The sequence below is a fragment of the Procambarus clarkii genome, chromosome 14 (genome assembly GCF_040958095.1).
Source record: "Procambarus clarkii isolate CNS0578487 chromosome 14, FALCON_Pclarkii_2.0, whole genome shotgun sequence".
NCBI classification, from domain to species: Eukaryota; Metazoa; Arthropoda; class Malacostraca; order Decapoda; family Cambaridae; genus Procambarus; species Procambarus clarkii.
Window position 1 is genome coordinate 33,169,597 of NC_091163.1, and position 25,923 is coordinate 33,195,519.

Genomic DNA, 25,923 nt, shown 5'->3' on the forward strand with positions numbered 1-25,923 from the left:
GAGGCGTTTGACATGCCATCTTCAATCTGGTGCCCCTAGGAATCACATGAGACAAGCCCATGACATTACTCTAACAAGAGAAATGTTGAACAAGAATACTTGCATAATAGACAAAACCCAAGATTCAAGAAGATTACAAATTCTTGAGGCAATTCACATAAGAATAGAGCGACCTACCATGAACACCCAAATCACGGAACTATTTACTCTACCCACCATGAGAGTAAGGACAAGACAAGAACATATCGATGCCAACACAGAAGACAATGTCCAACATAACAGGCCAATTACACTGGATTAATCTTTGTGTTTAGATAGGAGATGCCTCGTATGGGCCAATAAGCCTTCTGCAGCCCCTATGTTTATCCCTTATGTTTAGATAGGAGATGCCTCGTATGGGCCAATAAGCCTTCTGCAGCCCCTATGTTTATCCCTTATGTATCCCCCCATGTTTTCACCTTCATTGTATTATCACCTGACCTAATGCGGGTATAAAATCAACTAGTATTGTAAGATCTGTTCACTTGAGAATGAACCATGGAGGTTCGAAACGTCGTGCAAATTATACAAATAAGTGTAATACACTCTATAGTAAATCACTTCTTTTCTTCACCTTAAAAGTACGAAAATGAGTTTTGGAGAACTCCTATTTCAATTAAGCCCTGATGCTAAGAAAATAGTTAGAGGGATAGAAGCCCTAAACCAGAAAATAATAAATACAGAATATGCGGTCATATTCAATGAAACATTTATATATATATATATATATATATATATATATATATATATATATATATATATATATATATATATATATATATATATATATATATATATATATATATATATATGTACATGCATGTATGAGGGTGTGTACATGTGTATACAACATTAATAATTTTGTAACTAGCGTCAAACATTGTTATTTGCTTAGCTAAACGAACTAGAGGGTTCAGTTCCTGAACCGATTATGTGCCTCTGTAATCCTTTACACCACCGCCCATGGGATGGGTATGGGGTGCATAATAAAGAAAGAAATAGAAGAAATTGAAATTGCATAATACGGTTATTGACATTCAATAATAGTAAGATAAAGCAATGAGGACCAAATGGGAGACCAGTGATCAGATGAATATTACAGACTCAAGGGTAGCCTTCTCTTCTTGTATATAAATGAAAAAATAAATTCGTTTGTTTAATTCTAATGCTTGTAGACGAGAACAGTTGTGAACGCCAGCTAGCGCACAAGTACATGAGCGCCCAAAATACTTTTACACAAAAGACATGTACAGACAGGCGTGTGGCTTCTGACTTCTTTTTTATTGATTAATATTAAATATTAGGGGCTTACCTATAATAGTTATCATTTTATACAAGTATAACTTTCACATAATAAATATAAAAGGAGTTTATCCAAAAACTGACATAAGTGTTATGTTTTGTGCGTTGTATCGTGTTTGTGGGCATTCGGGTGTGTTGTGTTTACGCTGGCGGGCGGCGTCCTTACCAACTCCGGATTATGTCTATTACATCACTAAACTTCATTTAATAACTATATGCCTGTTAAATAGAAGATTTTAATTGTTAATAGCATTATATTGTCGTTTTAATATGGAACACGTACACATATGCGAAACGTCGAAAGCTGGTGTCCGAAGTGGTAAAAATATTAGTGTGCGATGTTGTCAATGTACGGAGTGTCTTGTATCCTGGGTTAACACTGACGCTCCTCGCCTATCTTAAAGACGGTCTCCTGTGTCCAAAATACCCGCCAAATTGTCCCTCCCACAATACTCACAAGACAGTTGTGGCAGTGTAAGTGTGTGGTGAGGGCACACCACTGAAGACATTGAGGATATACCACGAGGAAGAGACAAAACTGTTGAAAAAAGGAGTCACTGGCTCCACCTGACCACCTTGGGCCACATTCACCAAGGTACTTAGCAATGTTTTTCTTCTTAGCTACCAATGTTTTTCTAATTAGCTACCAATGTTTTTCTTCTTAGCTACCAATGTTTTTCTTCTTAGCTACCAATGTTTTTCTTCTTAGCTACCAATGTTTTTCTTCTTAGCGCCTTTGTGGCGGCTACGTCGGTATTCAGGTAGCAATACTAAGAAGAAAAACCTTCGTAACTTTGGTCCGTCATCTAAGTGTACTGTCGACCACTCGTAACTGGATATAACAATTTTTCTCTACTACATAACACTGGGATCGATTTTAATATAAACAAAAGATTATTAGTTGGTGAATCTCGTGAAGAGGAGTCCTTCGTGTTAGTTATATATGCATTCTCTGCTTGAAACTTGAAGTAAATATGTCTTTTATGATAGTAGAATTAGTTTTATAATAGCAAGATATTATACCAGTAGTTATTAAGTAAATAAACACTGGTGAACATGAAATTTGAGAGAAGGTTATGAGCCCTGCCTGATGGGAGCATTTACTATCACCAAATGCCCCTGTTCACCTAGTAATCAGTAAGGGTGTACCTTAGCTATACATACACAGTTTTAATTTATTTTGTTTGGTTTTATTTTGAAATTAAATCTGGGTGAGACACAAAAGAAAAATATCCTGCACTAAGATGTTAGGTTAGGGTAAAAACTTCAAAAACTTTTCTCATTGAATACTTAAACCTATAATTATGACTATATGGACTATTTATTTATTTATTTATTTATTTATTTATTTATTTATTTATATATATACAAGAAGGTACATTGGGTTTGTGAGAATACATTGGATAGTACAGTATTTACATTCTTGTAAAGCCACTAGTACGCGCAGCGTTTCGGGCAGGTCCTTAATCTAGCAGATAATTTTAAGTAGGTAATTTCAATCAGAATTGATAAATGATAAAGATACATTACAAGAGAAAAATGAGATGAGAGAGATAAGTAGGTATATTAAAGCACATTGTTATATTAAAGCTCTGATTGATTACATTGACAGCTTGATTAGTAATTTAAACAAGGTTAATAGACACCATACAGCAGATAGACAGCACATATAAGACAGCAATGATCACAATGGTAAAGATGTTCAGAATGGGTACATAAGGATTGGGAGACTGGGTAGCAAAAGATACAGATAAACAAGATTTATAAACACCATACAACAGATTGGCAGCACATATAAGAAAACAGCAATGATCACAATGGTAAAGATGTTCAAATTGGGAACATAAAGGTTGGGAGATTGGGTAGCAATTGATACAGTGCAATTTTAAGGCAAAAAGTGAAAAACTATGAAGATGAAATTAGGTACTTTTTAGTATTGATTTTGAATGATGTAAAAGTTGGACAGCTTTTCAATTCAGTAGGGAGTGAGTTCCATAAACTGGGTCCCTTTATTTGCATAGAGTGTTTACACAGATTAAGTTTAACTCTGGGGATATCAAAGAGATATTTATTTCTGGTGTGGTGATAATGGGTCCTATTACATCTGTCCAGGAAGAGTTTCAGACAAGGATTTGCATTTAAGAACAGGGTTTTGTAAATGTAGTTGACACAAGAGAATTTGTGGAGTGAGATTATGTTTAGCATGTTTAGGGAGTTAAACAAGGGGGCTGTGTGTTGTCTGAAAGCAGAATTTGATATTATTCTGATAGCAGATTTTTGCTAGGTGATGATGGACTTGAGGTGGTTTGCAGTGGTTGAACCCCATGCACAGATACCATAGTTGAGATAGGGATAGATTAGTGCATAATATAGAGAGATGAGAGCAGAGTTAGGAACATAATATCTGATTTTGGAGAGTATACCAACTGTTTTAGAGACTTTCTTAGTTATGTGTTGTATGTGGGTACTGAAGTTGAGTCTCTTGTCTAGGAATATGCCAAGAAACTTTCCATCATTTTTATTGCTAATGTTTACATTGTCAATCTGAAGCTGAATTGCATTTGTAGATTTGCTTCCAAATAGGATGTAGTAGGTCTTTTCTATGTTAAGTGTTAGTTTGTTGGTTGACATCCATAAGTGGACTTTTTTTAGTTCATTATTAACAACACCATTTAGTGTATGTGGGTTGGGGTTGGAGTAGATGAGGGTTGTATCATCAGCAAACAAAATAGGTTTCAGAATGTTAGAGACAGTAGGCAGATCATTAATGTATATAAGAAAAAGAAGAGGTCCCAAGATGCTGCCCTGTGGCACTCCAACAGTTATTGGTAGAATGGGAGAGATTATATTATTGATGGCTACACATTGGTGTCTATCACTAAGATAGGATTGGATATAGTCCAGTGCATGGCCTCGGATTCCATAATGATGGAGTTTACTTAAGAGGTAATCGTGATTAACAGTATCAAAGGCCTTTCTCAGGTCAATGAAGAGTCTAATTGGAAACTCATTTTTGTCAAGAGCTGAGTAAATTATATCAAGGAGACTAATAATTGCATCGTTGGTACTCTTGTGAGAGCGGAATCCAAACTGACAGGGGCTGAGAATGTCGAATTTTAGGGCTGTAGTCCTAGTGCTGTAAGTAGTGCATTTATATCATCAAAATGTTTACCATCCATATCTATCCATATCTCAACTATGGTATTTGTGCTTGGGGTTCTACTACCTAAAATCATTTACGTCCTCTAATTACTCAACACAAAGCTGCTATTAGGACAATATCCAACTCTAGCCCCAGACATCACTCGGTACCCCTACTCAAATCTCTGAATATGTTAGATATTAAGTCACTGCACATTCTCTCATGTGTATTATACATATATAAAACGCTGAACTGTAATGCCAATCCTGACCTCAAAAGATTCATTGAAGGTTGTAACAGAACCCATGAGCACCACACCAGAAATAAATACAGTTTTGATATTCCAAGAGTACGACTTAATCAAACTAGAAATGCTCTTCAAATCAAGGGACCCAGAATGTGGAATGACCTTCCCAACCATGTTAAAGACCGTACCTCTCTCAACCAGTTTTAAGATAAAAACGAAGCACTACCTAATAAATTCCCTGTAACATACCTTACCCCTCTGTTGTCAACCCATGTCTATTTTTTTTCAAAACAACGCTGTTTGAATGTAATTGTCTGTAATAATTTGTAATTTTATTTGTGCTGCTTTTTCAGCCATGTTCCCCCCTCTTTTACCTCTATTTTTATTTGTTCTCAACACATTTTATTCTTTATACCCATTAGTATTAAGCTTTAGTCATTAATGTTTTTCCTGCCCGAAACGCTTTGCGTAATAGTGGCTTTAGGCATTGTATGTACTAGCTCTATCTATTAATCCAACAAGCTTTGTAAAATCTCTTGTATGTATGTACCTTACCTAAATAAACATTTATTATTTATTTATATTTATATGATCACAAAGGTAATATTGTTTGGATTTAGTACATAAAGATTAGGAGATTGGGTAGCACTAGATACAGACCAAATTTAAAGCACAGTGTAGGAAACTATGAAGATGAAATTAGGTACTTTTTGGTTTTGTTTTTGAATGAGGCAAAAGTCTGACAGCTTTTCAATTCATTAGGGAGTGAGTTCCATAGACTAGGTCCCTTTATTTGCATAGAGTGTTTACACAGATTAAGTTTGACTCTGGGGATATCAAGGAGATATTTATTTCTGGTGTGGTGATAATGGGTCCTATTACATCTGTCCAGGGAGAGTTTCAGAGAATGAACTATATGGTCCTTCATACAGAATAGGGAAGCAGCACATTGCTGTGTATGCCTAAGCATGTTAAAAAAAAAATTGTTTGAGAGGAGTCTTGTAGAAACTAGTAAGAGAACTGTAGTTATAATATAATGTTTCCATGATTCAGTGCTTACCTCTCGTGAAAATTGTGAAGTTATTGTTTAGTCAGAGTTGATTTATTTTTTGTATTGAGGCAGGTAATTTCTCCCCTGATTCCATGTATGACTAACCATCCTGTGAGATGGGAGTATTAGATGAACTTATAGCTAGTTTTTTATCTACACTGTATAATCTTCCATATAGAATAGGGTAGCAGCACATTGCTATGTATACCTTAGCTTCTTAATACAAAAATATCAGTAATAAAGATTTTAAATTATAGTTTGTGTTATTACCAATATTATCCTTATTAAATCATGTTAACCATGGATCATTAAGTTCTCATGTTGATATGTAATACAGTAGTCATATTTATTTTGAATCATTCATTAAATTGTGCATTATGTCTCAATATTTCACTTCTTTGAATATACTGTACTGTATAGTACAAAAAGATAGAATAAAAATAAACCAGTAATATTTCTTTCATTATATTTTTTATTTAACTGCATCAATACTTTTACAGCTGACAGGATTTGTTTCTCACAGGTGCATTATTTGTTAAAAAAAAATTAGGTTTATTGCTATACACAATGGTGCTACATAGCCTTCCCAGCTTGGTGCCTTCTTTTGATAATTACTTACTGATTGTTACACAGCCAAATTGTGTAACAGGAAGAGGTCTTGGACACAAATTTGTTCCATGCTAAATGTAGAGGAATCAGCTGAGCATTCCTCAAATAAAATAGGCTGCCTCAGCTTATAAGGTAAATAAAATAAGCATTCCTCAAATAAGTAGCTGACTCACCTCACTTCCTTAATGCTACATAGCCTTCCCGGCATGGTGCCTTCTTTTGATAATTACTGGTTCCACACACCCAAATTGTGTAACAGGAAGAGGAACCCTACTTCCCTCTCTCTTTTTTTAATAGTCATTTGTCAAATTTTTTTTATATATTCATCTTGACAGTCTCTACTGATTTTTTTGTTCTCTCCACCAAACTTGTGTATCCTCCATGGCTATCTAGTGACTTTTATTCTACCTCTAATTGTTTCAATTCTTTTGTTTACTTGCATTTATTGTTGTATTTTGCCATAATTATTCTCTAATTTTAGCAGACTCAATACTTTGTAAGCACTTATTGTATTGTTATATTATTATATTGCTGTGTTTTGCTATAATAACTTTCTATTTTACAGCAGATTTAGTTTTCATCTGTTCCTGAAATTGCTTATCTTATTGTATCGTGACATTATCTTATCTATATGCTTACTGATATTGATCCAGATCGAAATCTTCTGTCCCATATCCACACAAATCAGCACATTGATCATCATTATTGCAGGTATTACACAGCAAATCTTGCAAAAAACAAACTCCTAAATAGCACCTGCTTATCAGTTTACAACCAAAATGTTAGGTCACTTGGTAAACATTTTGATGATATAAATGCACTTCTTACAGCACTAGGTACTAAATTATCTTTCATCATTTTAACAGAAACTTGGCTAAGTAATGACTATACCCAACTCTACAATTTAGCTGGTTATAAAGCCATTCATAACTGCAGGCCTAACAAAAAAGGTGGCGGTACAGCAATATATTACAAAGATACCTTCATTTGCAATAGTGTCATTAGTGATAGAGACGACTATTGTGAATATACCTTTGCCAAGTTCTCCAGTAAATCCCTTAAATCCTCCCTGATAATCGGTGCCATCTATAGATTTCCTAATACCAACATAGCTTTATTCTCTGACAATGTAAGGAATCTTATCATAAATAACAATCTCAACAAAAATCACATTATTCTGGGAGGTGATTTCAATATTGACCTGGGTCTTCAAAACAACCCTCAAGTTGACTATTTCCGTAACAGCATGCACTCCTGTATGCTAATCCCCACAATCACCAAGCCCACCCGAGTCACTCAAACATCTGCCACTACCCTGGATCACCTATGGACTAATATAACAGCTCCCCTTACATCTGGGGTAATTTATGACAGAACAACTGACCACTATCCTACTTTCCTCATAGCAAACATTGACACATCACCACCAGAAACCAAAAAACTTTCATTCAGGCTACATAGTGAATCAGCTTTAGGCAATCTCTCTAATGCACTCCACAATATTAACTGGGAATCTGAATTTAATAATTCACAGGATATAAACTCATCAACTAACCTCTTTCTCTCCAAAACTCTAAGCCTCTACAACACTCACTGTCCCCTCCTTACCAAACAAGTAACTGATAAAAGAAAAAATAACCCGTGGCTCACAAGTGGCATAATTAAATCAACAAAAAACATGAATATGAAAAGAAATTTAGGAGTGGCCTAGTTTCAATGGAAGTAGTTAAAAGGTACTCGTCAGTGCTTACCAGTATCATAAGAAAAGCAAAACTTTCATATTATGAGACTAGATTCAAAGAAGCAAAAGGCAACATGAAAAGCACATGGAATACCATCTCTAATATCCTGGGAACTAAACAACATTCCCACAACCAGATAACACTCTCTATGGATGGCCTTGCACCGTCATCTGACTTAGAAATGGCGAATGAATTTAATAGCTTCTTTTCATCGATTGGTGCTAACCTTGCAAGTAAAATCCCACAGACTCAGACACATATCAACACATATCTCTCAGGCAGCTATCCAAACTCTCTTCTCCTCTCACCAGTCAGCCCGACAGATGTTGTGTCCATCATACACTCACTAAAAAACAAAGCTGGGAACATCAGTGAAATCCCATCCATTGTATACAAGAGCGCCTCCCATGCCCTTGCGCCACCTATAGCTCTGCTGTTCAACAAATCCCTTGAGTGTCATACCTTCCCTGATATCCTTGAAAAAGCAAGAGTAACGCCAGTTCATAAAGGAGGTAATCCGGCAGACATAAACAACTATAGACCAATATCGAACCTACCCATACTATCAAAAATACAGGGTATTAGAAAAAATTATCTACAAACAGCTCTACTCCTATCTCGTAAAATTCGACATTCTTAGCCCCAGTCAGTTTGGCTTCCGCTCTCAAAAGAGTACCAACGATGCAATTATTAGTCTCCTTGATATAATTTACTCAGCCCTTGACAAAAATGAGTTTCCAATTGGACTCTTCATTGACCTGAGAAAGGCCTTTGATACTGTTAATCACGATTACCTCTTATGTAAACTCCATCATTATGGAATCCGAGGCCATGAACTGGACTATATCCAATCCTATCTTAGTGATAGACACCAATGTGTAGCCATCAATAATATAATCTCTCCCATTCTACCAATAACCGTTGGAGTGCCACAGGGCAGCATCTTGGGACCTCTTCTATTTCTTATATAAATCAATGATCTGCCTAATGTCTCTAACATTCTGAAACCTATTTTGTTTGCTGATGATACTACCCTCATCTACTCCAACCCCAACCCACATACACTAAATGATGTTGTTAATAATGAACTAAAAAAAGTCCACTTATGGATGTCAACCAACAAACTAACACTTAACATAGAAAAGACCTACTACATCCTATTTGGAAGCAAATCTACAAATGCAATTCGGCTTCAGATAGACAATGTAAACATTAGCAAGAAAAATGATGGAAAGTTTCTTGGCATATTCCTAGACAAGAGACTCAACTTCAGTACCCACATACAACACATAACTAAGAAAGTCTCTAAAACAGTTGGTATACTCTCCAAAATCAGATATTATGTACCTAACTCTGCTCTCATCTCTCTATATTATGCACTAATCTATCCCTATCTCAACTATGGTATCTGTGCATGGGGTTCAACCACTGCAAACCACCTCAAGTCCATCATCACCCAGCAAAAATCTGCTATCAGAATAATATCAAATTCTGCTTTCAGACAACACACAGCCCCCTTGTTTAACTCCCTAAACATGCTAAACATAAACTCACTCCATAAATTCTCTTGTGTCAACTACATTTACAAAACCGTTCTTAAATGCAAATCCTTGTCTGAAACTCTTCCTGGACAGATGTAATAGGACCCATTATCACCACACCAGAAATAAATATCTCTTTGATATCCCCAGAGTTAAACTTAATCTGTGTAAACACTCTATGCAAATAAAGGGACCCAGTTTATGGAACTCACTCTCTACTGAATTGAAAAGCTGTCCAACTTTTACATCATTCAAAATCAATACTAAAAAGTACCTAATTTCATCTTCATAGTTTTTCACTTTTTGCCTTAAAATTGCACTGTATCAATTGCTACCCAATCTCCCAACCTTTATGTTCCCAATTTGAACATCTTTACCATTGTGATCATTGCTGTTTTCTTATATGTGCTGCCAATCTGTTGTATGGTGTTTATAAATCTTGTTTATCTGTATCTTTTGCTACCCAATCTCCCAATCTTTATGTACCCATTCTGAACATCTTTACCATTGTGATCATTGCTGTCTTATATGTGCTGTCAATCTGCTGTATGGTGTCTATTAATCTTGTTTAAATTACTAATCAAGCTGTCAATGTAATCAATCAGAGTTTTAATATAACAATGTGCTTTAATATACTTACTTATCTCTCTCATCTCATTTTTCTCTTGTAATGTATCTTTATCATTTATCAATTCTGATTGAAATTACCTACTTAAAATTATCTGCTAGATTAAGGACCTGCCCGAAACGCTGTGCGTACTAGTGGCTTTACAAGAATGTAAATACTGTACTATCCAATGTATTCTCACAAACCCAATATACCTTCTTGTATATATATAAATAAAATAAAATAAAATAAAAAAATACTTTGTCCTTTATAGACGGGGTATTGGGGAGGTGCAGCGCCGGCCCCTAAGTATTACGCTGTCTGCAGCTACTTACTCTGACTTGTAAGGGTAATGTTAAATTTGCACTCTAGGTGTATTCTACAGCTACTGGTAATATACGATTTCACATTATGTCTGGGATTGGCGCATTATTTCTGTCATGTGTTAGGCCACTATATGCTACTCTATAAGCCCTGATTCTACTTGAAAATTATGTTAAACGTTTGCCTTACTTGTACACATAGTTAATAAGGATTCGGCGTTCTGCAGACCATGTTTTATTTAGTTACCGGCTATAAGCATATGTATTAATGTTATTAAGTTGTTGTAGTGTAGTCAAGTTATACATGTATTTATGCTGTTGTAAATTATACAAGTTACCTGCTTCATTAACATGGTCTGCAAAAATTATTTATTTGTTTATACTATTAATTAAATAAATAGGTCCCCATGCTGTTGGTGTCTTATTCCTCCTAGATCAGAAATTAAACGAAGAAGCAAATAATATTATAATAGGAGTTATATATAGGCCACCAAATTTAGACAGAATGGAAGCAAAGCATCTATGGGATGAAATATCTAGAGATCTAGATCTAACAGTATTTATGTCATTGGTGACTTTAATTTTAGTGGAATAAACTGGTTGAACAAAACGGAATAATGAAGCAGAAGATTTTCTAGAATTAATTAACGATTGCTTTCTTACGCAACACATTAAGGAACCAACACGGGAAACCAATATTTTAGATTTAGTATTAACTAACAGGGAAACACAAATTAATGACATCGAAATAAGGAATGAGCTAGGGAACAGTGATCATAAAGAAATCAGATTTAGCATAGAATGTAGGAGAAAATTATGTTTAAGTACCTGATTTTCGAAAAGCTAATTTTAATAACCTAAGAAATTTATTGGGTCAAATAGATTGGAAAGTCTTGGGTATGGGGTGTGGGCCGGTCTTGGAGCTAGACGTGAACCCAGCGATAGGTGACGTAAAAGGGGTTTTCGATGTGGACTCAAAATATAACCTATTTAAAAATATTCTAAGCGAAGCTCAGGAATGTAGTATACCATATAAATTGAATAGATCGAATACTAATGATCCCAAGTAGATAACAAAGGATCTGAAGAACCTTATAGGTAAAAAGAGAGCGTGGTACAAAAAGATTAAGAATGGCAAAGTCAGTTTAGAACAGGAATTCGTACAACTGGTTAGAAATACTAAAAAAGAGATAAGGAAAGCAAAAAGAAAATATGAAGTTCGCATAGCAAGCAAAGACAAATCCTAAAGGGTTTTTCCAGTTATACCTGACAAAGATTAGGGAAAGGATAGGTCCATTAAAAACTGAAACAGGTCAAATAACAGATAATGATGAAGAGAGGAGTAGTATTTTTAATAAATATTTTATATCTGTATTTACTAAAGAGGAACTTAACAATATGCCTTCAGCCGAACAAGTATATGTGGGTGGGGACGAGGACAGGTTGACTAGTTTAGCAGTTACCAGGGAGGATGTAATTAAACAAATAGTTAAACTCAAACCAAACAAATCCCCAGGGCTGGATGAAGTGTTTGCCAGGGTGCTTAAAGAATGCAAAGAGGAGCTTTCCGAGCCACTGTCTACCATATTTAATAAATCAATAGAGTTAGGCAGAGTGCCAGAGTTATGGAAAGTTGCTAATGTGATACCAATTTTTAGGAAAGGAGATAGATCACTTGCGTCAAACTATCGACCAATTAGCCTAACGTCTATTGTGGAAAAGTTACTTGAATCGATAATTGCAATTGAAATTCGTCTTCATCTTGAAAAACACAAATTAATAAATGAGTTGCAACATGGTTTTACAAATGGCCGTTTATGTTTAACAAATTCGCTATCTTTTTATTCCAGCATAGTTGAGGCAGTTGATAGTGGTAAGGATTGTGATGTGTACCTTGACTTTAGCAAAGCTTTTGATACAGTGCCACATGAAACACTGATTAAAAAAATAGAGGCTCATGGTATTGGAGGTGCTATATTAAGTTGGATTAGGGCATGGCTATTGTAAAGAAAACAGTTAGTATAAATGGGGTTAAGTCAGAGTGGGAAAATGTTGTAAGTGGAGTGCCTCAGGGCTCTGTCTTGGGACCTCTGTTGTTTATAATATATATCAATGATTTAGATTCAGGTATGAGTAGCAACATTTGCAAATTTGCCGATGATACAAAAATCGGCAGGGAAATTATCACGGAAGAACACTCACTATCACTTCAAGTTGATCTAAATAAGGTTTTGAAATGGTCAAAACCAAAGGATTGGCAGATGCAGTTTAGTGCTGATAAATATAAAGTTTTGAGGCTAGGTAATGATGATAGTTACAAGATACGAGCTAGATGGTGTTGAGATTGCTAAGTCAAATTGCGAAAGGGATCTGGAAGTTATGATAAGTAAGAATTTAAAACAAAAGGGTCAATGCATGAACGTTCGTAATAAGGCAAATAGGACACTGGGATTTATTAATCGAAGCATTAGTAACAGGACACCTGGTGTGGTTCTTCAGCTATATCTTGCTCTGGTTAGGCCCCATTTAGATTATGCAGTTCAGTTTTGGTCGCCGTACTATAGAATGGATATAAATTCACTTGAACGTGTCCAGCGTAGGATGACTAAGTTAATTCCCCAAATTAGAAATCTTTCATATGAAGAAAGATTAACAAAGCTTAAATTGCATTCACTGGAAAGGCGAAGAGTTAGGGGTGACATGATAGAGGTTTACAAGTGGATGAATGGCCATAACAAAGGAGATATTAATAGGGTATTAAAAGTATCAACACAAGACAGAACACGAAATAATGGGTATAAATTGGATAAGTTTAGATTTAGGAAAGACTTGGGTAAATACTGGTTCGGTAACAGGGTTGTTGATTTGTGGAACCAATTACCGCGTAACGTGGTGGAGGTGGGGTCCCTCGATTGTTTCAGGCGCGGGTTGGACAAGTATATGAGTGGGATTGGGTGGTTATAGATAGGAGCTGCCTCGTATGGGCCAATAGGCCTTCTGCAGTTACATTTGTTCTTATGTTAGGTTGATATCCCCTATATTACCTAACTCGGACTCCCAGTTGACATTATCAGCAGCAGTTATAAAATTGTTTATAGCAGTTTCATTGTGCAGCCTAAAACTTAACTCCCTTGTCTCTAGAGGTGGTTTGTTAATATTAGTTAAGAGAAATGTGGGGTAATGGTCTGTAGTGCTATCGGTGATTATACCTGAAGTAAGCGGAGAGGTTATGTTGGTCCAGATGTGATCTAGAGTCGTGGCAGTACTATCAGTGATTCTAGAAGGTCTAGTGATTAAGGGTATGAGGAAGCAGGAATTCATACAGTTGAGGAAGCTAACAGCAGAAGGGTGTTCAGGCTCGCAGAGGTCAATATTAAAGTCCCCTGCGATAATTAGATGGTTTAGATTAGATTAGATTAGATGATTGTTTGGTTTTATTTTGAAATTAAATCTGGGTGAGACACAAAAGAAAAATATCCTGCACTAAGATGTTAGGTTAGGGTAAAAACTTCAACAACTTTTCTCATTGAATACTTAACCCTATAATTATGACTATATGGACTATTAAAAAAAGAGAGGGGGAAGTAGGGTTCCTCTTCCTGTTACACAATTTGGGTGTGTGGAACCAGTAATTATTAAAAGAAGGCACCATGTCGGGAAGGCTATGTAGCATTAAGGAAGTGAGGTAAGGCAGCTACTTATTTGAGGAATGCTTATTTTATTTATCTTATAAGTTGAGGCAGCCTATTTTATTTGAGGAATGCTCAGCTGATTCCTCTACATTTTGCATGGAACAAATTTGTGTCCAAGACCTCTTCCTGTTACACAATTTGGCTGTGTAACAATTAGTAAGTAATTATCAAAAGAAGGCACCAAGCTGGGAAGGCTATGTAGCACCATTGTGTATAGCAATAAACCTAATTTTTTTTTAACAAATAATGCACCTGTGAGAAACAAATCCTGTCAGCTGTAAAAGTATTGATGCAGTTACTGTAACCCCGCGATTATCCGGGATTCAAACATCCGGAAAACGCCTTTATACGGCCAAAATCGTGATCGGATAAAGTTATCACAATATCCGGCCAAAATGGCCACAGGAACCGGATAAAAGCTGGTTTGGCCGGATGAAAATACGGCCATACCGTATTAATCCCGTCTGTGGCTCTAGACGCATGGTGGAGGAGGGGGGTGGGGTGGGTGGGTGGTGTTGGGAGGGTGGGAGGGGTGCGTCAGGAGGGACCACCTGGGTACAGGAATTACCAATAATTTTAGAACAATTAATCATAGCCAAAAACAAATGAAATAACTACTAGTAATTATGTAATAACAAATAAATAAGTTTCCTAAAAGCATTGTGCATAGGCTGAAGTTTCCTTCAAAAATATTGTGAATTTTTTTCCTCCTGGCGGCCTACGTAACGCGCTATCCCAAGTGGACCCGTCCAACACTGGTCAACCCATGTGCGTCCGTCCCTCGTGTTATACACAGTGCTGCGCCATTAGTGAAATATTTTTTTAAATAACTTTTTTATTTTCATAGTAACTTTGAACATTTTTGGCCAAGACTATGTCTGGTAGCAGCATCAATCGTTCTGGAGGTGTTAAGAGGAAGAAAGTTGTCCTGACAATAAAAGACAAGTCACAGTTATACACCTCAACCAGTGCGGCCTCACAGTGTTGCGCCATTAGTGAAATATTTTTTTAAATAACTTTCTTAATTTTCATAGTAATTTTGAACATTTTTGGCCAAGAATATGTCTGGTAGCAGCATCAATCGTTCTGGAAGTGTTAAGAGGAAGATTGTCCTAGCAATTAAAGACAAGTTACGTGTTGTTCAACCAGTGAGGCGTCACAGGCAGCCAAGCGCCTTCAACAAGTGAGGCGCCACAGGCAAGCCAAGCTCCTTCAACAAGTGAGGCATTACAGGCAAGCCAAGCGCTTTCAACAAGTGACGCGCCACAGGCAAGCCAAGCGCTTTCAACAAGTGAGGCGCAAGTAAGCGCCTTTAACAAGTGAGGAGTCACAGGCAAGCCAAGCGCCTTCAACAAGTGAAGGCATGCAAGCGCTTCAACAAGTGAGGTGCAAGCAAGCGCTTCAACAAGTGAGGTGCAAGCAAGCGCCTTCAACAAGTGAGGCCTCACAGGCAACCCAAATGCCCTCAACCAGTGAGGCTTCAGCAGCTGGCAGTCAAAACTAACTTAGCTTAATGAACTGTACAGTAATTTTAAGTGTTAATTTTAGTGTTGTGTTAGTATAGGTTACGTAAATTGTTAAGAATTTTTAACTTCAGGATGTGTGGCATCAATCAAGAAGACAAACACCAACAAGGTAAGTTGAGGTTTCTAGTTGAATATTTAATAAATGTATGTGGCAAGGCAATTCAAATTATGTTGTTTGTAGTATAAAAATAGTTGGAAATGGTCACTTTTGGACTCGTAGGTGAAAAAGTACCATTATCCGAAAAATGTGATAATCCGGCTGGGGGTCCTTCCCATATAGTCCGGATGATCGAGTGGAGACAGTATTTAAATAAAAAATATAATGAAAGAAATATTACTGGTTATTTTTATTCTATCTTTTTGTACTATACAGTACAGTATATCCAAAGAAGTGAAATATTGAGAAATAATGCACAATTTAATGAATGATTCAAAAGAAATATGACTACTGTATTACATATCAACATGAGATCTTAATGATCCATGGTTAACATGATTTAATAAGGGTAATATTGGTAATAACACAAACTATAATTTAATATCTTTATTACTGATATTTTTGTGTTAAGAAGCTTACGTATACATAGCAATGTGCTGCTACCCTATTCTATATGGAAGATTATACAGTGTAGATAAAAAACTAGCTATAAGTTCATCTAATACTCCCATCTCACAGGATGGTTAGTCATACATGGAATCAGGGGAGAAAATACCTGCCTCAATACAAAAAACAAATCATCTCTGACTAAACAATAACTTCACGATTTTCACAAGAGGTAAGCACTGAATCATGGAAACATTATATTTTAACTACAGTACTCTTACTAGTTTCTACAAGACTCCTCTCAAACAATGTATTTTTTTAACATGCTTAGGCATACACAGCAATGTGCTGCTTCCCTATTCTGTATGAAGGACCATATAGTCCATTCTCTGAAACTCTCCCTGGACAGATGTAATAGGACCCATTATCACCACACCAGAAATAAATATCTCCTTGATATCCCCAGAGTCAAACTTAATCTGTGTAAACACTCTGTGCAAATAAAGGGACCTAGTCTATGGAACTCAGTCCCTAATGAATTGAAAAGCTGTCAGACTTTTACCTCATTCAAAAACAAAAACAAAAGTACCTAATTTCATCTTCATAGTTTCCTACACTGTGCTTTAAATTTGGTCTGTATCTAGTGTTGCCCAATCTCCCAATCTTTATGTACTTAATCCAAACAATTTTACCTTTGTGATCATTGCTGTCTTTTTTTCAGTGCTACCAATATTGTGTATTGTGCCTTGTAATTTTTGTTAAACTATCATTCAAGCTGTCAATGCAATCAATCTGAGCTACCTATGTGCTTTAATATACCTTCTAATTTCTCTCATCTTTTTTCTTTGTTTTCTTACCATGTACATTGCCTGTTATCATTTTTATAAATTTTGCTAGTATTTACTACTTAAAATTTTCTGTTAGATTAACCCTTACACTGCTTAGGGGTCCTTGGGACATTTACACCCTTGTGCGCAAGAAAAAAAAAAATAAAAAAAATTTTTTCGTCTTCTAAACATGTTAATTTGTGTCCCCTGAGCACGGAAAAAAAAAAAAAATCGTAGGTGACATATTTTGGTCGCAATTGACCGAGGAAATCTGGCAAAAAGTGGGCGTTGACAGAGCGGTCGTCAGACCTGGTCAGCGTCACCCGCGTTGACAGATGGGAGTTGCCACAAAGATATTATTACCTAATTGTTTCAATGTCTCCGATTGATTTTTTCTTAGTTTTTTTGCAGTAATATTATTCAATAGTGTGTATTGTAATATATTTATATAATAAAACTGGTTAATAATCGCTATACTCAAAAGTATGATGTGCATATTAGTGATTCAATTATTATGTTTATAAAACAATGAACAAATAGTTTTGCTGCTATTACACTCTATACACAAGTTATATATAAGTATTGGCATGTTTTGGTCACCATAACGAACCACTAAGTTGGTATTGAGAGTCGAAAAGCAACGAGGAGTTACCGCCACACACCAGCCAGCCACTCGCTGCCACTCCCTCAACACACGCACTAAACTTTCTCCCCCAACAATACCAGTTGTGGTGTTATTACACTATATGCAGACGTTATATATATGTATGTGTATATTTTGTTCACCACAACTGTACAGCTAAGCTGATATAGTTAGTTCAGACACTAAGAGTCGTCGCTATACACAGATGGAGGCTGGCGGCTCCCTCACTCATTCAAGGTCACACGCACTAAACTTTCATCCCCAACAATACCATTTGTGGTGTTATTACACTATATACAGACGTTATATATAAGTATGTGTATATTTTGTTCACCACAACTGTACAGCTAAGCTGATATAGTTAGTTCAGGCACTAAGAGTCGTCGCTATACACAGATGGCGGCTCCCGCACTCATTCAAGGTCACACGCACTAAACTTTCTCCCCCAACAATACCAGTTGTGGTGTTATTACACTATATACAGACGTTATATATAAGTATGTGTATATTTTGTTCACCACAATTGTACAGCTAAGCTGATATAGTTAGTTCAGGCACTAAGAATCGTCGCTATACACAGATGGCGGCTGGCGGCTCCCTCACTCTTTCAAGGTCACACGCACTAAACTTTCTCCCCCAACAATACCTTTTGCAGTGTTATTACCCTATATACACATATTATATATAAATATCTACATGTTTTATGCACTGTAACTGTACACCTAAGCTTGTAGTGCGCCCAAAGAGCATAGTGGCCTCCCTCTAAACAGCTAGACAAATCGTGCAGACGACGTCACCTCCGTCACACATATGGCTCCTCCCAGCATAATCCTTTTGCTGTTATTACACTAATACACACATTATATATAAGTATCTACATTTGTGTTCACCATAGAGAACCACTGACCTGGTATGGTCAATGCAAACAATAACAGGTGGCCACACAGTCAGTAAACGATGCTGTCTCCCTCCGTCTCTCAGCATCACTCCTCCCACAGCGCTAATTATTACAACAATCCTGCTATTATCACAACCCTGGTTATTTATATCACAGTCATTGGTCATCTGTAATATTGTCATCGCTAAATAATAACAATTATATATTTATTTTGACATTTTTCGGCGATGCTGTGGTCACAAGCTGAACATCAATGCTGTTCGCTCATGCTGCGTGCGCCGGCCTTGGTTGCTCCATCAGTACTGTGCCTCTCACACCTGAGAATATTGCCCACGATTTTTTTTTTAAATGGCATCTGTTTACAAGAGCCCTGAGGAAGCTAATGTGAACCCCGTGTAGCCGCGGGCCATTTGAATCAGGCCTGGCACCCTATGGCGTATATATACGCCATGCGCACCATGGGATATGTTACTCAGGGCGTATATATACGCCATGCGCAGTTTAAGGGTTAAAAACCTGCCCGAAACGCTGCACGTACTAGTGGCTTTACAAGAATGTAATCACTATGCTATGTATCCTCATAATCTCACTGTACCTTCTTGTATTTATATATTAATAAATAATAATTAATAATAATAAATAAATAGTCTAGATAAAAAACCAGCTACAAGCTCATCCAACATCCTCACCTCACAGGACGGCCAGTCATACATGGAATCAGGAGAGAACAAAATACTTAAGGCTGATCTATTAGCTCCCACTGACAAAATCTGGGTACAGCACAAGAATATCTTCAATATTCCTGAGTGTATGAAGTAATTACAGAGCTCAAAGTGCCTCATATCATCTGGTATGAAGTCACTGATACTGTAACAGGGCAATCACAGATATAGTGTTGGAAAGTATGTCCTCTCAAGTAAGACTGAAAAGAGATGTTTTTTTTACCCAGATGGTTAAAACCCATGGAACTGCCTACCCACTGAAGCCGTACCTGCCAAAATCCAGTTAGAAAATATCATTAGGACAATTAGCGAGACTTAACAAGCCCCCGGCTTTTTATCCTCGTCGAGGCCACTTGATAGATTGTGGCCCTTGGGTAAATTTAGGTAAATATATACGTAAATAGATACCATCGCTTCTCAAATCTTGAGAGCGAGAAGGGGAGCTATACACTATCTCTTAGAATTACGTAGGTAAAGAAAAAATGTAACATATTTGTATACTACAATGTCGGTGCTGACTGTACAAGTTGAAAAAAACATTGTTTTACTTCGAAATACAGTGCTTCCTCAGACTAATGAACCCCGCTCTATCGAATTCCCGGAAGAGCCGAACAAATTGAATTCGGTACCAAATGTTCAGTGGAACATACAAATGTTCGATTAAGTGAGGAATGTTCGTCCAAGCGGTCACTGAGGCCGAGCGTCGGAGCTGGCTGTCATCAACTATGATTCGCCAGAGTGTAAACAGTTATGTAGTGTTTTATTATCCTTACCCATTGTTTCTAGGGAGAAATGGTGATAAAAATGGTGATAAAATGGTGTCAGGGGGCATTAGTGAGAGAGTTGTTGCCAGGAGGCAAGAGGCAACACGTGACTGGCGCCTCCATGCTCCCCCGCCCCCACCCTCCATCCTCCACCTGACCACAGAGACCACTCACTCTCCTCTCGTTGTCAGATGCCAAGAGTCAATTTAATGATAATTATCGCATTATCTACACTGAAAATAGCCTTTTTATTAGAAAAATGTCATATTGGAGCAATAATAATGGTGAAAATTGTAATATATACAGTACATATTTTAAACAGTTTGAACACATTTCCTTTTCACAGAATTTTTAATACAATTGGGGTGTAGATAACAGCTGGCATTGTGTGGCCGGCCGGTCGCTCCCTGAGCCATTGGGGGGGTGGGTGGGAGGGGGGGTTTGTTTCCTGGATCCCTCCCTCCCTCCCTCTAACAGCCTACGTACTGTACTAATATCTATTTAGAATAAATTTTGAGTAGACCAATAAAACAAGCACAGGTCGTGTGAACGTTAGGCCTTGGTGAGGTGGCTAGCATCATTTGTGGTGGTGTCAGGGGAGGCAGGCGGTGTCAGGGGAGGCAGGCGGTGTCAGGGGAGGCAGGCGGTGTCAGGGGAGGCAGGCGGTGTCAGGGGAGGCAGGCGGTGTCATGGGAGGCAGGCGGTGTCAGGGGAGGCAGGCGGTGTCATGGGAGGCAGGTGGGGTCAGGGGAGGCAGGTGGTGTCAGGGGAGGCAGGCGGGGTCAGGGGAGGCAGGCAGGGTCAGGGGAGGCAGGCGGGGTCAGGGGAGGCAGGCGGGGTCAGGGGAGGCAGGCGGGGTCAGGGGAGGCAGGCGGGGTCAGGGGAGGCAGGCGGTGTCAGGGGAGGCAGGTGGGGTCAGGGGAGGCAGGCGGGGTCAGGGGAGGCAGGCGGTGTCAGGGGAGGCAGGTGGGGTCAGGGGAGGCAGGTGGGGTCAGGGGAGGCAGGTGGTGTCAGGGGAGGCAGGTGGGGTCAGGGGAGGCAGGCGGTGTCAGGGGAGGCAGGTGGTGTCAGGGGAGGCAGGCGGTGTCAGGGGAGGCAGGTGGGGTCAGGTGGTGTCAGGGGAGGTAGGTGGGGTCAGGGGAGGCAGGTGGTGTCAGGGGAGGCAGGTGGGGTCAGGGAAGGCAGGTAGTGTCAGGGGAGGCAGGTGGTGTCAGGGGAGGCAGGCGGTGTCAGGGGAGGCAGGCGGTGTCAGGGGAGGCAGGCGGGGTCAGGGGAGGCAGGTGGTGTCAGGGGAGGCAGGTGGGGTCAGGGGAGGCAGGTGGTATCAGGGGAGGCAGGTGGGGTCAGGGGAGGCAGGTGGGGTCAGGGGAGGCAGGTGGGGTCAGGGGAGGCAGGTGGGGTCAAGGGAGGCAGGGAGGCAGGCGGTGTCAGGGGAGGCAGGTGGTGGAAAGAGGCAGGTGGGGTCAGTGGTGGAAGGTGTTGTCAGGGGAGGTGGAAGTGGAGAGAGAAGGGTGGTGACCACGCATGGCTGCCAAACCTCTCATTCATTCTCTATTATAAATCTCAATCTTAGCTGTAAAATATTTATGCCAAAATATGTTAATTTTCGTGTATTAATACACATTATTAATCATTAACATGTTTTATTGTTTCCTGTAGAAAACAATTGCTGACTTGGCATTGTGGTGTGTATGGCCGGGTACCTGGGGGGTGGGTGGGGAGGAGGGATCCTGGAGGTGTGAGAGGAGACCTGTCAACCCATCATTTTTTTTGTCGGGCGAGTTGAGACTCTTCCAAGCCTGCTGCTTCAATACACCCCGTGGATGGTGTGGTGTGGTGTGGTTTGGGTGGTGTGGTGTGGTTTGGGTGGTGTGGGTGGGTTGGTGTGGGTGATGTGGTTGGGTGTGGGGGGATGATGTGGGGTGTGTGGGGGATGATGTAGGGTGTGTGGGGGATGGTGTGGGTGGTATGGGGGATGGTGTGGGGGATGATGTGGGGGATGATGTGGGGGATGGTGTGGGGGATGATGTGGGTGGTGTGGGGTGTGTGGGGGATGATGTGGGTGGTGTGGGGTGTGTGGGGGATGATGTGGGTGGTGTGGGGTGTGTGGGGGATGATGTGGGTGGTGGTGTGAGGTGTGTGGGTGGTGGTGTGGGGTGTGTGGGTGGTGGTGTGGGGTGTGTGGGTGGTGGTGTGGGGAGTGTGGGTGGTGGGGGCGAATGGTGTTAGTGGTGTGGGGGATGGTGTGGGTGGTGTTGGGGGATGGTGTGGGTGGTGTGGGGGATGGTGTGGGTGGTGTGGGGGATGGTGTGGGTGGTGTGGAGGATGGTGTGGGTGGTGTGGAGGATGGTGTGGGTGGTGTGGAGGATGGTGTGGGTGGTGTGGGGGATGGTGTGAGTGAGGTGGGGGATGGTGTGAGTGGGGTGGGATCTGGTGATTCTCGCATCTCAGATTATTATTGACACCAAAAGAGCATGAAAGATATTATAATGAAGCACCACACAACAAAGAAACAAACTAATGTGTCCTGGCATATGTTTAAAAAAAAAAATAATAAGAAGGTTGTTGGGGCCGGACGGATGGAACGAATTCCGCACTGGAACGAATCGGCTTCGCCCCATATAGTTCGTTCAAGTGAGGACACACTGTATACTAATTTTATAAGAAAATTTGACGTAAATATGTTGCAAGTGGTCACGGATTAGCTCTGATATGGCAGCGTCATGATTGACTACAGCTGTAAGATGAAAAATGTTACCTTCTCTCTGATTGGTCAAACTAAAAGCGTAGTGATATCTAGCGAGACCTAAGTGAACTACAGTACTGTCTCCACTCGATCATCCGGACTATATGGGAACGACCCCCAGCCGGATTATCACATTTTTCGGATAATGGTACTTTTTCACCTACGAGTCCAAAAGTGACCATTTCCAACTATTTTTATACTACAAACGACATAATTTGAATTCCCTTACCACATACAATTATTAAATATTCAACTAGAAACCTCAACTTACCTTGTTGGTGTTCGTCTTCTTGATTGATGCCACACATCTTGAAGTTAAAAATTCTTAACAATTTACGTAACCTATACTAACACAACACTAAAATTAACACTTAAAATTACTGTACAGTTCATTAAGCTAAGTTAGTTTTGACTGCCAGCTGCTGAAGCCTCACTAGTTAACCCCTTAACTGCGTTGCCTCCAAATGTGACACCCCCGCAGTGCGCAGGAAATAAATTCTCTTGAAAAAATTATTTTTTCTTTTTAAAGTGTCAAAAACCCTTCCCTGAGTATGGGTATGTAAAAAAAAATTCGAAATTGTACTTACTTTGGGTGCTATGGGGTCCGGAAGTTGGGGCGTGACGTCATCATTCCCCGTGCGCCCGTGGTGTAAGCTCTCAGAGGCGGTGGGGCGCTCGGGGCGGGGCGCGCGAGTTGCCGCGAATATATTTTTGTTCATTTATTGCGCACATTTCCCAATACATTTTCATTGTTTTTATGTGCCAATCCAATGTATAATGAACACGTACACTGTAATATCGCAGTACAACATCCGTACTGTCCGTAGACACTGTGTTACGTGCATCACAAACAACTTCACTTATCCTACACAATTTCCAATGTATCATGCCAAATAAATTTATATTTACACTTTATATACACACTGTACAGTATCACACACTATATACACACACCATAAACACACTCAGTACTCCGCGAGTGTGTGATATGCTGCGAAACAGCCAACGGGGCAGAGTGGCACCTTGCACTCCACGCACCAGGTGCTGATACATCTTCGTTTCTGTTCTCTGCGGGTAGTGTTCCTGCATACTATACACGCACGTTTACCCTTCTCCCGTGATGCTGTGCCTGGCATATACTCGAGCATATGTACTCCGAAGTTCTCATTACCCCTCAATCTGTCTGGAGCTGCATGTGGCATTGTTGCTTGCACTCCGCGCGGTACAACAGAACCCTCCTTGCCATACTTTACTAGCAGCTGTGACACAACACCAGCACTGAATGTACGTATAGACGGTCTCCTGCCAGATTTTACTAAGTACATATTGAAGCAGTTGAGCACTGCAACATCCATCAGGTGGAAGAAGAACTTTTTAGTCCACTTCACAGACTTGCGCACGCACTCTACTCCACCAAGCATCATGTCACACTTATCGACGAGGCGCATGTTCACGTTATAGTCTATGACACAGTCTGGCTTATACACGGTGTTGCGTGTCTGAAAGTGGACTTTCCCACTGTCCAACATGGCACCGGTGTGAATCGTACTCAGCATATTCACCTCGCGTCTGTCCTTCCACCGCACTGACAGCGTATTGTCACACTTGCGCAGCTGGCACTCGCCCACGGCTATAGCTATACCGAACACTGGCATTTCCTTCCTATGGCTCTTCACAGTGCCACATACGCCGGTGTTGTGGGCAAGGAGGTATCTGGTCAATAAGGGGCTGGTGTAATAGTTGTCGGTGTACAGTACATGCCCCTTGTTCAGCAACGGTTCCATCAGGGTCTTTACAACACTGCCAGAGAACCCGTGTTCATCTTGAGCCGGTATGTCGACGTCTGTACCAGAATATAATATCATGTCCAAGACAATACCAGTCTCACAGTCGCATAGCACAAAAAACTTCAGTCCAAATCGGTGCCGCTTTGATGGAATGTACTGTTTGAATGCCAGTCGCCCCTTGAACAGTACAAGCGACTCGTCAATAACCACATTCTGTCCAGGTACAAAATAATCCCTGAACTTCCCTCTCATGTCACTGAACATCTTCCGTACTTTCCACAGTCTGTCGTGTCTGTCCTCATTTGCATTATTCTCGAAATGCAGGCACCTGAGAATCAAGAGATACCTATCACGCGACATGTACCGGTTGAACACAGGCGATGGAACAAGGCTGTCTTTGCTCCAATATTCCTGGATGACAGCTTTCTCAGAGTGCTTCATCATCATGGTGAGTGCCAGAAACACGTACATTTCGTCAATTGTCGTGTCCTTCCATCGTGTGAGCCGTGAGGCAGGTAAAATGCCTTCGTCTATGAGGCTGTGAGCGAACCTGTTTGTCTCAGTCACAAGATGCGCCATGAATACATTGTCATAATATGCCTGAAAATATTCCATGTGTGCCATATCATCACCAGTATATGGGAATAATGGTGTAACACCAAAATCGCTATCATCAAATGTTGGTATTTGAGGGGCAAATGTGGTGCAATCCTCCCACACAAGTACACCAGGGGGTTTGGTGTTGGCGCCAACACCACGGCCAACACCACCACGAGCACCAAAACTACGGCTACGTCGTCCGCTGCTTCTGCTGGAGCTGCGTGAGGGTATGCTAGGCGCTGAGGCAGATTTACGTACTGTACACCTACCACGAATAAATGATGTTGAGGGGCCACTGTCGTTGTCCACATGCTGTGAGGCACGCTGCCGCCTGCCGCGGCGTGTTGCTGAGGTAGCAAAACCCCGCCTGGTAACACCACCACTGCTCGTACTCGGGTCGTCCACACTACTCGTATCGGAGCCAATGTCACTGAAGCCCGAGAAAGATTCGTCACATGTACTATCACTGAATAAACTACTAGCGTCTGGGGACATACATGATGGTGGTGATGATAACGGTGTTGACCCAGGGCGGCGAGGCAGGCCGGGCGAGGCACGAGTACCCCACACA

General features: G+C 39.9%; 1 protein-coding gene across 6 annotated transcripts in view; it reads left to right on the top strand.

Moving 5' to 3' along the window:
* Positions 1–1,382: 1,382 nt before the first annotated feature.
* Positions 1,383–25,923, top strand: part of LOC138364602 (tripartite motif-containing protein 5-like) — a 203,907-nt gene continuing 179,366 nt past the window's right edge. For 2 of the 6 annotated variants that reach the window (XM_069324441.1, XM_069324443.1), the window contains exon 1: positions 1,479–1,936. The gene's annotated coding sequence lies outside the window, so the exon portion shown is untranslated. Of the gene's footprint in view, positions 1,937–10,554; positions 10,624–25,923 lie in introns of all 6 variants that reach the window. The other 4 variants (XM_069324439.1, XM_069324442.1, XM_069324440.1 and 1 more) reach the window with 4 other exon arrangements.